This window comes from Tamandua tetradactyla, chromosome 15, assembly GCF_023851605.1.
Source record: "Tamandua tetradactyla isolate mTamTet1 chromosome 15, mTamTet1.pri, whole genome shotgun sequence".
Lineage (NCBI taxonomy): Eukaryota > Metazoa > Chordata > Mammalia > Pilosa > Myrmecophagidae > Tamandua > Tamandua tetradactyla.
The window spans coordinates 58,019,001-58,031,576 of NC_135341.1; positions in this window are offsets into that span (position 1 = coordinate 58,019,001).

Here is a 12,576-nt window from a genome sequence, read left to right on the forward strand (position 1 = left end):
ATTTTATTGATCTCTCCAAAGAACCAACCTTTGGCTTTATTGATTCTATTGTTTTTTATACTTTATTTCATTTATCTCCACTCTGCTCTTTGTTATCATCTTCCTTCTGCCCACTTAGGATTTAGTTTGCTTCTCTTTTTCTAGATAATAAATAAAGTTGTGAGGTTAGGTCTCTAATGAGATTTTTCTGTCTTAATATAAGCATTCAGAGGTTTAAATTCCACTTTTGGTACAATATCTGCTGTATCCCATATGCTCTCTACTTGGGTTTCTCTTTCCCTATGCCATTTCCCAGAAAGTGCCCCTAGGCACAATCAGTGTAATCATAGATTCCACATTGTTTCTTTCCTTTTTCTGATGATCTTAGTTTTGCATTGTCTGTTTTCTAACACCTGAAATAATTGTTTCTTTATTTCCAGTTTTCTTGTTATTTATGGTGGGAAATCAAGTTCCGTTTAAGTTACTCTATCATGGAAGGTATCAGAAATAGCTCTGGGTACCCCTTTGAAGTAAAGTCAAGGAGGACCTTGCTAAGTTGTTATATCTTACATCCTCTTCTTCCCAGCCTATGGCAGGAAGATGAGCACCTTCTAGAAGAGCAGAACATTAAAATTATATTTATGCAAGTGTCAGTATTTTATTTCAAATTTTTCTCAAGGTAATAGACCCAAGCAAAATAAAAATTTCCTTTTTATAGATGAAAAGGAAGGAGGTAGTAAAAAACGCCCAAAGATTTTTAAGTTTCTGACTAAATGGTGTGGATGAGTAACTAACTCCTTAGCAGAAATCCTAGTCTCATTAAATCCTATCAGAAAACTGCTTAAATATTTTATCTGGAATGGTAATTACTTCCCAGAAGATGTTAGTAAATCACACTAGCTCACATACCTAGTTCAGGTTTAGAAAAATATTTCTTAATGTAATCTGCACCAATTTAAAACCAATACCATTTCTCTTAGAAGAAAAATAGAGCCTGGTGGCAAGCAGCTCTTTGACAGATGAGTGAAACAAACCTGTGGCCATCCCCAACCTTAAATGTTTTAGGACTTCTATTGGGTTCTGCTGGAATCCAGAGAGGGAATGGCAAAACAACTGTCATGCAACCCCCCCTGTCATGGTCAGGTTCATGTGTCAACTTGGCCAAGTTGTGGTACCTGTTTGTCTGGTTGGGCAAGTGCTGACCTGTCTGTTGCAATGAAGACATTCCATAGAATTCGATCATGATCACGTCAGCTGCATTCACAGCTGATTTCCATTTGTAATCAGCCAAAGGGGAGTGTCTTCTGCAATGAGCGATGCTTAATCTAATCACGGAAACCCTTTTAAGGAGGATTCAGAAGAGACAGGCTCTATTCCTGCTTCGGCTGGCGAGCTTCTCCTGCGGAGTTCGTCCAGACCCTCCATCGGAGTCATCGGTTTCACAGCCTGCCCTGCGGATTCTGCATTCCCGCGGTCACGTGAGACACTTTCATAAATTTTACATTTCCGAGTGTTCTCTGTTGATTCTGTTTCTCTAGAGAACCCTAACTAGCACAGAAGTTCGACTTCCCCTAGAGGGAATACAGCTCACCTGCATTGATTCAGCTTTACAGATTTATCCCTGGCTTCTCAGGCTTTAGCCTTTCCTGTTCTGCCTTGGTGATTAGACACATTGAAGAGGAAAAGGAAAAGGAAAATAACACCAGATGATCTAAATGATCAGAATTAAGCTTCGTGTGACTGCGGACTTCATTGTCTTAGAATACCATTCTAACATTCTAACATTTAGTGACATCCTAACCTTCCTAACAGTTAGTGACATCCCTTGTCACTAAATAAAGCATTCTTTAATTTGCTTCCCTGATTAATTGGTAAAATAAATTAATGGCAAGTACATTTTGGGCAAAAAGAGTGGGTCCATTTGTCCTTCATCTTTAAAGGGGGCTATCTCTGATATATGGAGTTAGTTTCTGCCTTCTGGGGTTTTGTCTTTTTTTCGCATGGGCAGGCACCGGGAAACCCAGGTCTAGACATGTCAGGTGAGAACTCTGCCTGCTGACCACCGTAGCCCACCCCTTGTGGGTTTATTTTGAGAATGTTTTCTTGAAATATTTCCAACTGCTAATCGTAAAGTGCCATATGCCACTTATATGTTCATCACAGGTAGATCCAACTGGTCTGATGGAGAGCATTTGTGAAAGCTAACTAACAGTTCAAAGTGTTGGACACAAGATAAATTGTTGCATAAATGAATTTGCCTGACATGGAGCTCTAACTTTGTACATGATAGTTGAGCTGACTCTGGAATAGCCCTCCTGTAAACACCATATACAGATTCTTGACCTCAGGTGTATCAACATTTTGGAATGGATAATTCTGTTATTGGAGTTTGTCCAGGGCATTGTAGGAGGGTTAGCAGCATCTTTGGCCTCTACCTACTACATGGCAGCAGCACCCACCTTCCTGATGTCACAGTTAAACATGTCTCCAGACATTGCCAAATGTCCCCAGGGAGGAAGAAATTTGCTTCTGCTTGTGAACCACTGTTCTACACTAAGGGAAGTACCAAACTTATTTATTTAAATGACGAAGTTCACTTTTTTCCCTCCCTGTCTTAATTTTCCATATCTGCCATAACAAATACCAGAGACTTGCTGGCTTAAAAAGCAGAATTTATTGTCTCAGTTTGGAGGCTAGACGTCCAAAAGCAAAGTGTTGGCAAGGCCATACTTTCTCTGAAGTCTGTAGCATTCTGGTTGTGGCTTGCCAGCAATCCATAACTCACTCTTCTCTTGTTCACATGTCCATCTGTCTCTTTTTGACTCTTATTGACTGTCCAGATTTCCTCAGCTTGCAAGGACTCTGGTCATATTGGATTAAGGCCCACTGTAATTCACTTTGGCCTTATTTTAACTCATAACATCTTCAAAAATCCTTTCTACAAATGGGTTCATATCCACAGGACTTGGGATTGGGACTATGAACATGTCTTTGTTGGGGACATGATTTATCCTAAAATACTCCCCTACGCTGGACAGTCATGTATTATTTGGGGATAGCTGGTGGCAAGCAGTTCAATTTCTGAAGACTGTGGAGGTAACTTGAGAAAGATAGTATGATAGGTTTTGCTATTCTTAGTCCACTCCCCCATGAAACAGCTGATTACTGAGTGCCTCATTGTGTCTCAACCATCTTAATTATGGATCAAATTTTTTTACATTGATGGTGGAAGATTCTCTGTGAGACTTGGTTATCCAGAAATACTCGGTTATGCTAGTTCTTCAAATATATTCTTTCTCTTGTTTTCCATACTGGTGAAATGGGAACTTTTGTTGTCTCAAATTTTGCAGCAAGTTGGGTAAATCAAAGATTGAGAGTATGGGTTTGGTTATGATGAGCTTATTGAACTCTACTTTTTACAAGTTTTTTTTTTTTTAATCCCAAGCTATCTATCCTTTAGGCAACAGGCTTTCTTATATTAATTTTTCAATACATCAAACACCATCTATACATTATATACACTCATTGAAAATATATGCTACTATTTAGATCATGTAATATTTTTCTGTACCTGTGTGCACTTTTGCAGAGCACAGTTAAATCAAGGAAAATTTCTAGGTTATGAATCTAATAAATTATGGAATTTTTTTTTAAAGTTTATCACAATTGGTTATTTCTACTTTCACTTATATTGGAGACTCCATGTGAATTAAGACCTTTTTTATGTGACATTTTGAAGTACACCACAGATTGAATGGAAAGAGACACCAAAATCATTTTTCATCCCTAACAGAAATCTAAAATAGCACATTGAAAACAATGAATAAATATAAGATCCTTTAATGTCAAAGTTTTTTAAAAAATTCTATATGGAAAAATATACATCATAATATTCCCCTATCCTGGAGAGTCAAGTATTATTTGAGGGTAGCTGGTGGCAAGCAATTCAATTTCTGAAGAACAGGGAGATAGTTTGAGAAAAGCAATAATGATTTTTCTGTATAATTAGATATCTTTACATTTTCTTCTTTATATTTGTCTCAGTTTATCATTTTTTAATAATAAAACCTTATCAATTTTGCAATAAAAAAAATTAATGTCCTTCACATGTTTGTGGTAACTATGATGGACCAGCTTTCAACAATAGCTGTGCTCTCCTTCTAGTATGCCTCAGAGTATCACAGAGTCTGACTAACCAATATTGCATTTCTATGAGTTCCTTAGAACTAGATTACCAGATCTTTATGTTCAACCAATTAAATTCACTTCCATGAGATTTGGAACACAAAAGTGAGGGAAAATATATAAATGCAGGGATTTTTCTGCAGAAGCAGGTTAGGATTCACCTTTAGGGGTGTCAAAGGACAAGGAATGGGGCATCCTTTTTTTCCCCCAGTAAATATCTAGCAGACACAATATGGATCTAGAGACATGGTGGGGACTTCCTGATCACTGAAGCCTAGCTATGTTGGCTTGCTTTTAGAGTTCACAGTTCCATTACTGGCTTTCTGATGAAATTTCCAGCTCCCCTAGTGGGCTAATCCCACAGTGTTGCTCTGGGAAGCATTCATGGCACATGCTCAAAGCCCCAGGCCATCTGCCAATTTCTGATTCAACTTAATTATCTGCATTAAATCACTTTCTGTCCAACATAGCTAGAGTGGTTTATAGTTTATGGAATGACTACAACATACACAAAGCTGCAAGACATCATTTTAAATAATGAATCTTTGTTGCAACACTATATCATAAATAAAGAATGAAGAGAGAGAAAAGACATATAAGACCCTCTTTCTTTTTGCCCTCAAAGAGCTAATAATCTAGCTGTCTTTCTTATAAGTAGCTACCATATAAGGAGGAATGGTGCAGGTCTGCAGTTAGAATGAGACCAAATTTTAACCAGAGTTATGAAGAAGTCTACACTCCTTTAAATGGCGTGTAAGATGAATATTGGGGGATTTTCATTGTAGGAAGTAGGAAGAAGGTATTGGAAATTAGAAAGGACAATAACTAATGTGATTTGGCTAACTAAATAGTTCCACGAGGTGGAGGGAAGGGAACAAAGATGAACTGAACTTTGCAATTGAGAGACTTGGAGAATAATGTGCTGTTGTAACAATGCCTGAAAATGTGGAAATGTTTCAGAGTTCGCTAATGTGTAGAGGCTGCAATTTTTAACAATTTAACAATAATTGTTAAAAATTATTTGGATGAGGGCTCAGATGGATGGGAGGAGCATGGTAGAGGAAGATCTAATTATTTAAAGAATACGTATATCATCATGAACAAAATATTGGAAGACTTATGAATGGTAAAGGTGCTTCTGATGAGGTCTCAAAGAGAAATGATGAACATATTATTTGATACTGCAGGAAAGGTGGTCCTTGTTATAAAGTGCAGAACCTTGGATGAATTAAATTCTACCATTGGGAAAGTAGAACTGGTAAGCAATGAATTTGGATATTTAGTTGAGGAGATATCGAAGCAAAGTGTGGAAAGTATGACTTTGTTTCTCTTTACTGCTTATAGTAAAATGTGAGACAATGAGATAAAGTGAGGAATGAACAGATGAGCAAAAAGAAAACTGCGTGTGATGATTTGAAAAATTCTTACCCTTTCCAGACATTGTGTTCTGGAAACGGCCAAGGTTAAGGCTCGGCAATATTTGCTAAAGAGACTAGGCATGTGAGTTATGGATCCAATCAATCATCCTCAGCAGAAGCCAGGAATAGAGATATGGTTATCAAGGAAGGATCTATAGAGAAGACTTTTGTCCAATGGTGTGGACGGATGACTTTGACATCCACATAAGACCAGTAAGGTTTCTGAGAATTTTATATCAGCAGAAACATTGTCAACCTACACTGGAAGAGACAGAGATAAGATAAAATGAATGAAGAATAACTTTTAGGGCAGAGCCAAGAATTCAGAGGACAGAAAGAACAGAGCCACACATCAGAGGAGTGAAAGGGAGCAAGGCTGAAAGGGAGGGATGGAGTCTAAGAGGATAGAGTATCAAATCACAGAGGACTACTCCTAGGCTAATGAAATTCACCCTGCTGGTTTACAGACTTGCTTTAGACTGGTAATCCATTTATTCCTTCTATTTCCTTCCTTTCAGAATGGAAATGTCTATCCTATGCCTGCCCTGCCAAATTTTAGAAGAAAATAATTTGTTTTCTAATTTCACAGGTTTGTGGATGGAGAAGAATTTTGCTCCAGGATAGAGACTCACTGATAACTGATTTAGATTGTATAGATGATGAAATTTACCACCTTTTTGAATTGATAGTTAGAGGACATTTTGGATTTAGAATTAATGATGGAATGGATTGAGACTTTTATAGATGTTGGGATGGTGTGAATATATTTTCATGTTGGAAAGAGATGAACTTTACAGGACCACAGGGCAGACTACTAGAATGGGTTTTCCCCCAAAATTCATATCCACCTGGAATATGTGAATGTGATCTTCTTGCAAATAGGGTCTTTGCAAATATAATCCAAGTTAAAGATTAGGTCACACTAGATTATGGGGGTCCTAAATCCAATATGACTAGTGTCCTTCTAAGAAGAGGGAAGTTTGGATACAGAGAAACTGACACACACAGAAAGAACACAGTGATATGGAGACAGAGGCAGAGATTGGTGTTATACTACCCAAGCCAAGGAACACGAAGTGTTTCTGGCAACCACCAAAAGCTAAAAGAAGTAAGAAGAGGGTCTTAGTTTTTAAGGGCTGCTATAACAAATGACACATACTGGTTGGTTTAAACAACAGGAATTTATTGTCTCTTAGTTTTGGAGGCCAGAGATCCAAAATCAAGGCATCGACAGGATTATGCTTTCTGTGAAGTCTGTAGTACTCTGGTGGTGGCTTGCCAGTAATCCATTACTCAAATCTCCAGCTCCATTACATGTCCATCTCTCTCACTGTCTATCTCTTACTACAGTGTCCAAATTTCCTCTGCTTATAAGGACTCCACCCATTTGAGTGGGTCTTGATTAGTTTCTGGAGTCCTATAAAAGAGGAAACATTTTGGAGAATGAGAGAGATCAGAGAGAGCCAGAGAAGAAGGACACAGCCACAAGAGCCCACAAGCCAGCGACCTTTGGAGATGAAGAAGGAAAATGCCTTCCAGGGAGCTTCATGAAACAGGAAGCCAGGAGAGAAAGCTAACAGATGATGCCTTGCTCACCATGTGCCCTTCCAGACAAGAGAGAAACTGTGACTGGCTTTGCCACGTGCCTTCTCACTTGAGAAAGAAACCCTTAGTTTCATCGGCCCTCTTGAACCAAGGTATCTTTCCATGGATGCCTTTGATTGGACATTTCTATAGACTTGCTATAATTGGGACATTTTCTTGGCCTTAGAACTGTAAACTAACAATTTATCAAGTTCCCCTTTATAAAAGCCATTGCATTTCTGGTATATTGCATTCCAGCAGCTAGCAAACTAGAACAATAACATATATACAAAAAAGTTAAATTTCCAAGTACATTTTAACAAGTAGTTGTACAACAGATTTTAAAATTTTGGATGGGTTACAGTTCCATGATTTTTTATGATTTCCGTGAAATTTTAATATATATATTTTTTTGCACGGGCACACTTCAGGAATTGAACCCAGATCTCCAGCATGACAGACAAAAATCCTACCACTGAGCCACCGTTGCCTGCCCTAATTTTTATTCTAGCTGCTCCAAGACCTTGGAGACCAAAAGAAATACCAATATATTGATTCAGCAGTCATAGTCATTTGTTAAATCCTATCTTCTCTATGATACACTTCCTTTCCTCTTTTTTCTCTTTTTTTGTGAAAAATAACTTATATACAAGAATATAATAAATTTCAAAGTACATTGCAGCAATTAGTTGTAGAAAAGATTTCAAAGTTTGGTATGGGTTATGATTCCACAATTTTAGGTTATTATTTCTAGCTGCTCCAAGGTAGTGGAGACTAAAAGAAATATCAATTTACTGATTCAGCATGCATACTCATTTGTCAAACCTGACCTTCTATGTTATAACTCTGCCATCACCTTTGATCTTTCTCTCACTCTTTAGGGGTATTTGGGCTCATTCTAACTTTTTCATGTTAGAAGGGGCTATTAATAACATGGGGTAGGGGGATGGAACTACTTGATGCTCTGGCTCCTCTTCATTTCAGGTCTTATCTCATCCAGGGACCCATTTGGAGGTTGTAGGCTTCTGGAAAGTTACCCTAGTAAGTGGAACCTTTGCAGAATCTTATATAATGCCTTAGGTATTCTTTGGGATTGGCAGGAATGGTTTTAGTTGGGGGTTGGCAAATTATGATAATGGCAGTGTCTAACTGAAGCTTGCATAAGAGTGACTTCCAGATAGTTTCTCGACTCTTTTTGAACTCTCTCAGCCACTCATACTTTATTTGTTATACTTCTTTTCCCCCTTTTGGTCAGGATGGCATTGTTGATCTCACAGTGCCAGGGCCAGACTCATCCCTGCAGGTCATCTCTCACACTGCCAGGGAGACTTTCATCCCTGGATGTCATATCCCATGACGGAGGGAGGGCAATGGTTTCACTTGCAGAATTAGGTTTAGAGAGAGAAAGGCCACATCTAAGCAAGAAAAGAGGTCCTCCGGAGGTGTCTCTTAAGCATGCATACAGGTAGGCTAAACTTCTCTGCTACATACATAAGCTTCACAAGAGCAAGCCTCAAGATCAAGGGTTTGCTCTATTGATTTTGATGTCCCTAATGTTTGACATAGTATCTGGGGTTTCCCTGGTGGTAAAGTTTCATACTGTTTCTCCCACCCCTCAAGGGACTTTGCCAATACTTTTTGATTATCTGCTTAATATACTTTGGCATATATCCAGGTATTACATTAAGTTATACAAGATTAAAGGCTCCCATTCTTATTCTGGGCTCCCTGTGCTTGGATTGTTTAAATGATCTATCCAGACAGGTTGAGTTAGATTATGTGCTGCAGAAAATTTAGGTTCTGGAAAAAATAATCCTTTCTTTCTTTGGTCTCAAAGAGTAGGTGAAGCTTGTGAATAAAGCAATGCCTTCCTTACCCCTGTGTTCTGCATTAGCTTAATCCTGACCTGATTGGTTTTGTTTTTATTTCTCAATACTGGGTTACACACATGTAAAACAGCCCTCAAAATTAAAAAGGAACAATGACCACTTCAGCATAAATGTGACTGCTATAAGAGCTTACAGTCTAGGCCCCAGTTTTCCTATAAGCATTTTCTAAATGAGATTATACAATATTTGCTCTTTCATTTCTGACTTATTTTGCCTTACCAAATGTTCCACATGTTCATTAACATCGTTATGTGTCTCACAACTTTTTTCCTTTTTGTAGTAGCACAATGTTTGATCATATATATACACCATCGTTTGCCTGGGTGGGACTTTTTGATTGGGTTGTATCCATGAAAATGTGACCTAATCAATTATGGATGGGACCTTTTGATTAGACAGAGATGTGACCCCGCCCATTGAAGGTGGGTCTTAATTAGTTTACTGGAGTCCTTAAAAGAGCTCACAGAGAGAGAGTCAGAGCCAACACAGAGAGCAAAGAGATGAATGCAAGGCACAGATTATTTGGAGATGCCAAGCTAAGAGACGAAACCCTGAGTTTGCCCCAGAGAAGCCAAGTGAGGACACAGAGATGCTTAGAGAGAGCCATTTGAAACCAGAAACCAGGAGAGAAGGACAGAAGATGTCACCATGTGCCTTCCCATGTCACAGAGGAACCAGATGACAGCTGCCTTTCTCTGAGAAGCTATTCTCTTGTTGAATGCCTTAATTTGGACATTTTCACAGCCTTAGAGTTGTAACTTGTAACTTTATACATACCCTTTAATAAAGGCCAATCCATTTCTGATATATTTCATTCCTGTAGCTTTAGCAAATGGAATCAGTAGTCCAAGGAAACGAATACAGACATGAGTCATTAAAAATCCTCACACAAGAATACCAGTCTCAGGACAGGATATTTCTTTCACAAAGCCCCTCATAGTTTTTTCCAGGCTGGGGGGCTTAAGGAGTTGGGCCAGAAATGGACAGGTGCCAATGGAGATATTTGGGTGTAAATATCAGCAAACAATTGACAGTGTATGGCTGGGTCATTAAACAGTGGTTAAAGTGTTAGATATAGACTTGGGGTCATTCTCATAGAGGTGATAATTGGCATCACTGATGTTGAGACAGAGAAAGGAAGGTGCACACTTCACATTAATGGTGTGATATAGCAGAAACTCAGTGAATGAGACTTAAAAGAAGGATTCATGCAGTACTATTTACTGTGTGAAGAGAGGAAGAACTGCAAGTAACTAAGGGTGGTTGTCAGCATCAAATGCTGCTGAAAGGTTGAAGATGGGATTGTTAAATGACCGTTGGACTTTGTTAACTGAAAGGTCATTTGTCACTAGTGACCTTCAAAGGTGACAATTTGAATAGCATGGCCTGAGTAAGATAAAGAAGCTGAGAGTTAAGGAGGTCACAGATGGTATTAAGAGAGACTCTTTTGGGCTTTCAGCTTAATCAGCAGGCAGAGATCAAAAGTCCAAGCTATTTTAGGTCATATTTCTTGGCAACTGTTGTCCTGAACTCCTGCATTTTCCTGAAATACTTTTTTTGTCTCAAAATAATTGACTTCACCTTTCTCCTAGTTAAATGGATTCATTTAACTAGGAGAATGCATTCTCAAATAATATCTGATCTATTGAAGCTGTACAGAAGGTGGAAGACACAAGGAATACCATTTTGTCAAGATAATGAAATAGCTTGGATACTTTGGTGCTTATAGCTATGTATCTCAAGATTCCAAGAGCTCAAAAGGAAGTTCCAGAGATGACAAAATTGAAAACAAAGTCTAGAGTGGCAAGCTGTCTTAGTCTACCACATTTGCTATCACATAAACCACAAACTGGTTTTGGCTTAACAACAGGAATTTATAGGTTGGCAATGCTGAGGCTAGAAAAAGTCCAAAATTCAGACATTTGAAACAAGGCTTGTTTTCTGCTCTAAATCAGTACCATTCTGGTACTGGCTCCCTGCAATCCTTGGGGTTCCTTGGCTTGTATCTCTGCCTCTCATCATATGGCATTGTCCTCTCATCTCCTCGTCTGTTTTCCAATGACTTCTTGCTTCTCCTGTGTGGCTTCTTTGACTTCTGGCTTCTGATTTTTCTTCTCTTTATAAGGCTCCCAGGAATGGGTTAAGCCCTACCCTCATTCAGTTGAGTCACAATTTAACTAAAAGCTACAACTTTAAGAGTCTTATTTGCAATGGGATTGCAACCACTGGAATGCAGATTAAGATTAAGAACATGTCAGTATTGGGGTACATAATTCAATCTTCCATAAAAGTTTATTTTTCCAATGTTTTTCCACAAAAAGTCTTTCACTTTCCTGTCTATTATGAATTTTCATTTTGAGGGGGAAGGATGGAGTTAGCAAGAGAGTATGAATTTGGGGTAGAAAGGATTTTATCTTACCTATACAATCTTCTCTAGAATGTCGGTTTGGGGATTTGGCCAGTGGCATCTATTATCTCAGCTTGTATAAACACCCCTTTGGCAATGTAAAATCACACACATTCCAAGGTGATAGAAGCTGCACTAGTCTCTGTCTTGTGCTAAATTATCAGACAAACACAGTGCCAGGGCCATAGGAATTGAAAATGCAGTTCGTTTACAGGTAATGTTGAAAACTTAAGGTCAGAATGAAAATATCTCTCTCTGTATAAATGTATGTCTTTGCCAGAGCTGCTATGACAAATATCACACAGTGGGTTGGCTTAAACAAACATTTATTGTCTCAAGGTTTTGAAGACTAGAAGCCTGAAATCAAGGTGTCTCAAGGCTGTACTTTCTCACTAGGATCAGTAGCATTCTGCTGATGGCAGTTCTCCATCCTGTGGCCATCTCCCTCTTCTCTCTTTTTCTTTCTCTAACTTCTAGCTTCTTCCTGTGACTTTCTTTGAGTGACTGTGTCCGAATTTCCTCTTTTTATAAGGCCTCTGATCATAATGATGAAGGACCACTCTAATTCACTTTAGTCACACCTAATTAGGATATTTGAAGATCTTGTTCATAAATGAGTCCATACTCTGACTCACCTTAATAGAGTCAAAGATACTATCTACAAATGGACTCATACCAATGGGAACATAGATTAAAATTTGAACATGTCTTTTATGGGAAACATGATTCAATCCCCCAAAATACTTATAGGTATGTATCTCTGTATGCATATAAGGAAGGAAGTGTTCTGCTTAGGATTTTCTTCCTTCAGACCTCAATAAGGTTTATATCTTCTCTTCACTCAGATATCAGCCCCCAAAATGCCTTCCCAAAGAGGCTTCAACAATCCCATCTTAAATAGCTTCCTCACTCCTGCTTTCATTCCTCATAACATTACCCTGATTATTTTCTTCAAAGAATTTATAACTTTCCGAAAGTATCTCATTTATTTACTTTTTTTATGTATAGTCTGTTTCCTTTCCCTCTGCATTTCCCATGCCTGTGGTAGTATCCGGCACATGGTAAGTGTTCAAAATAATTGTTGAATTGAATGAATGACCATGCCTAGATAATA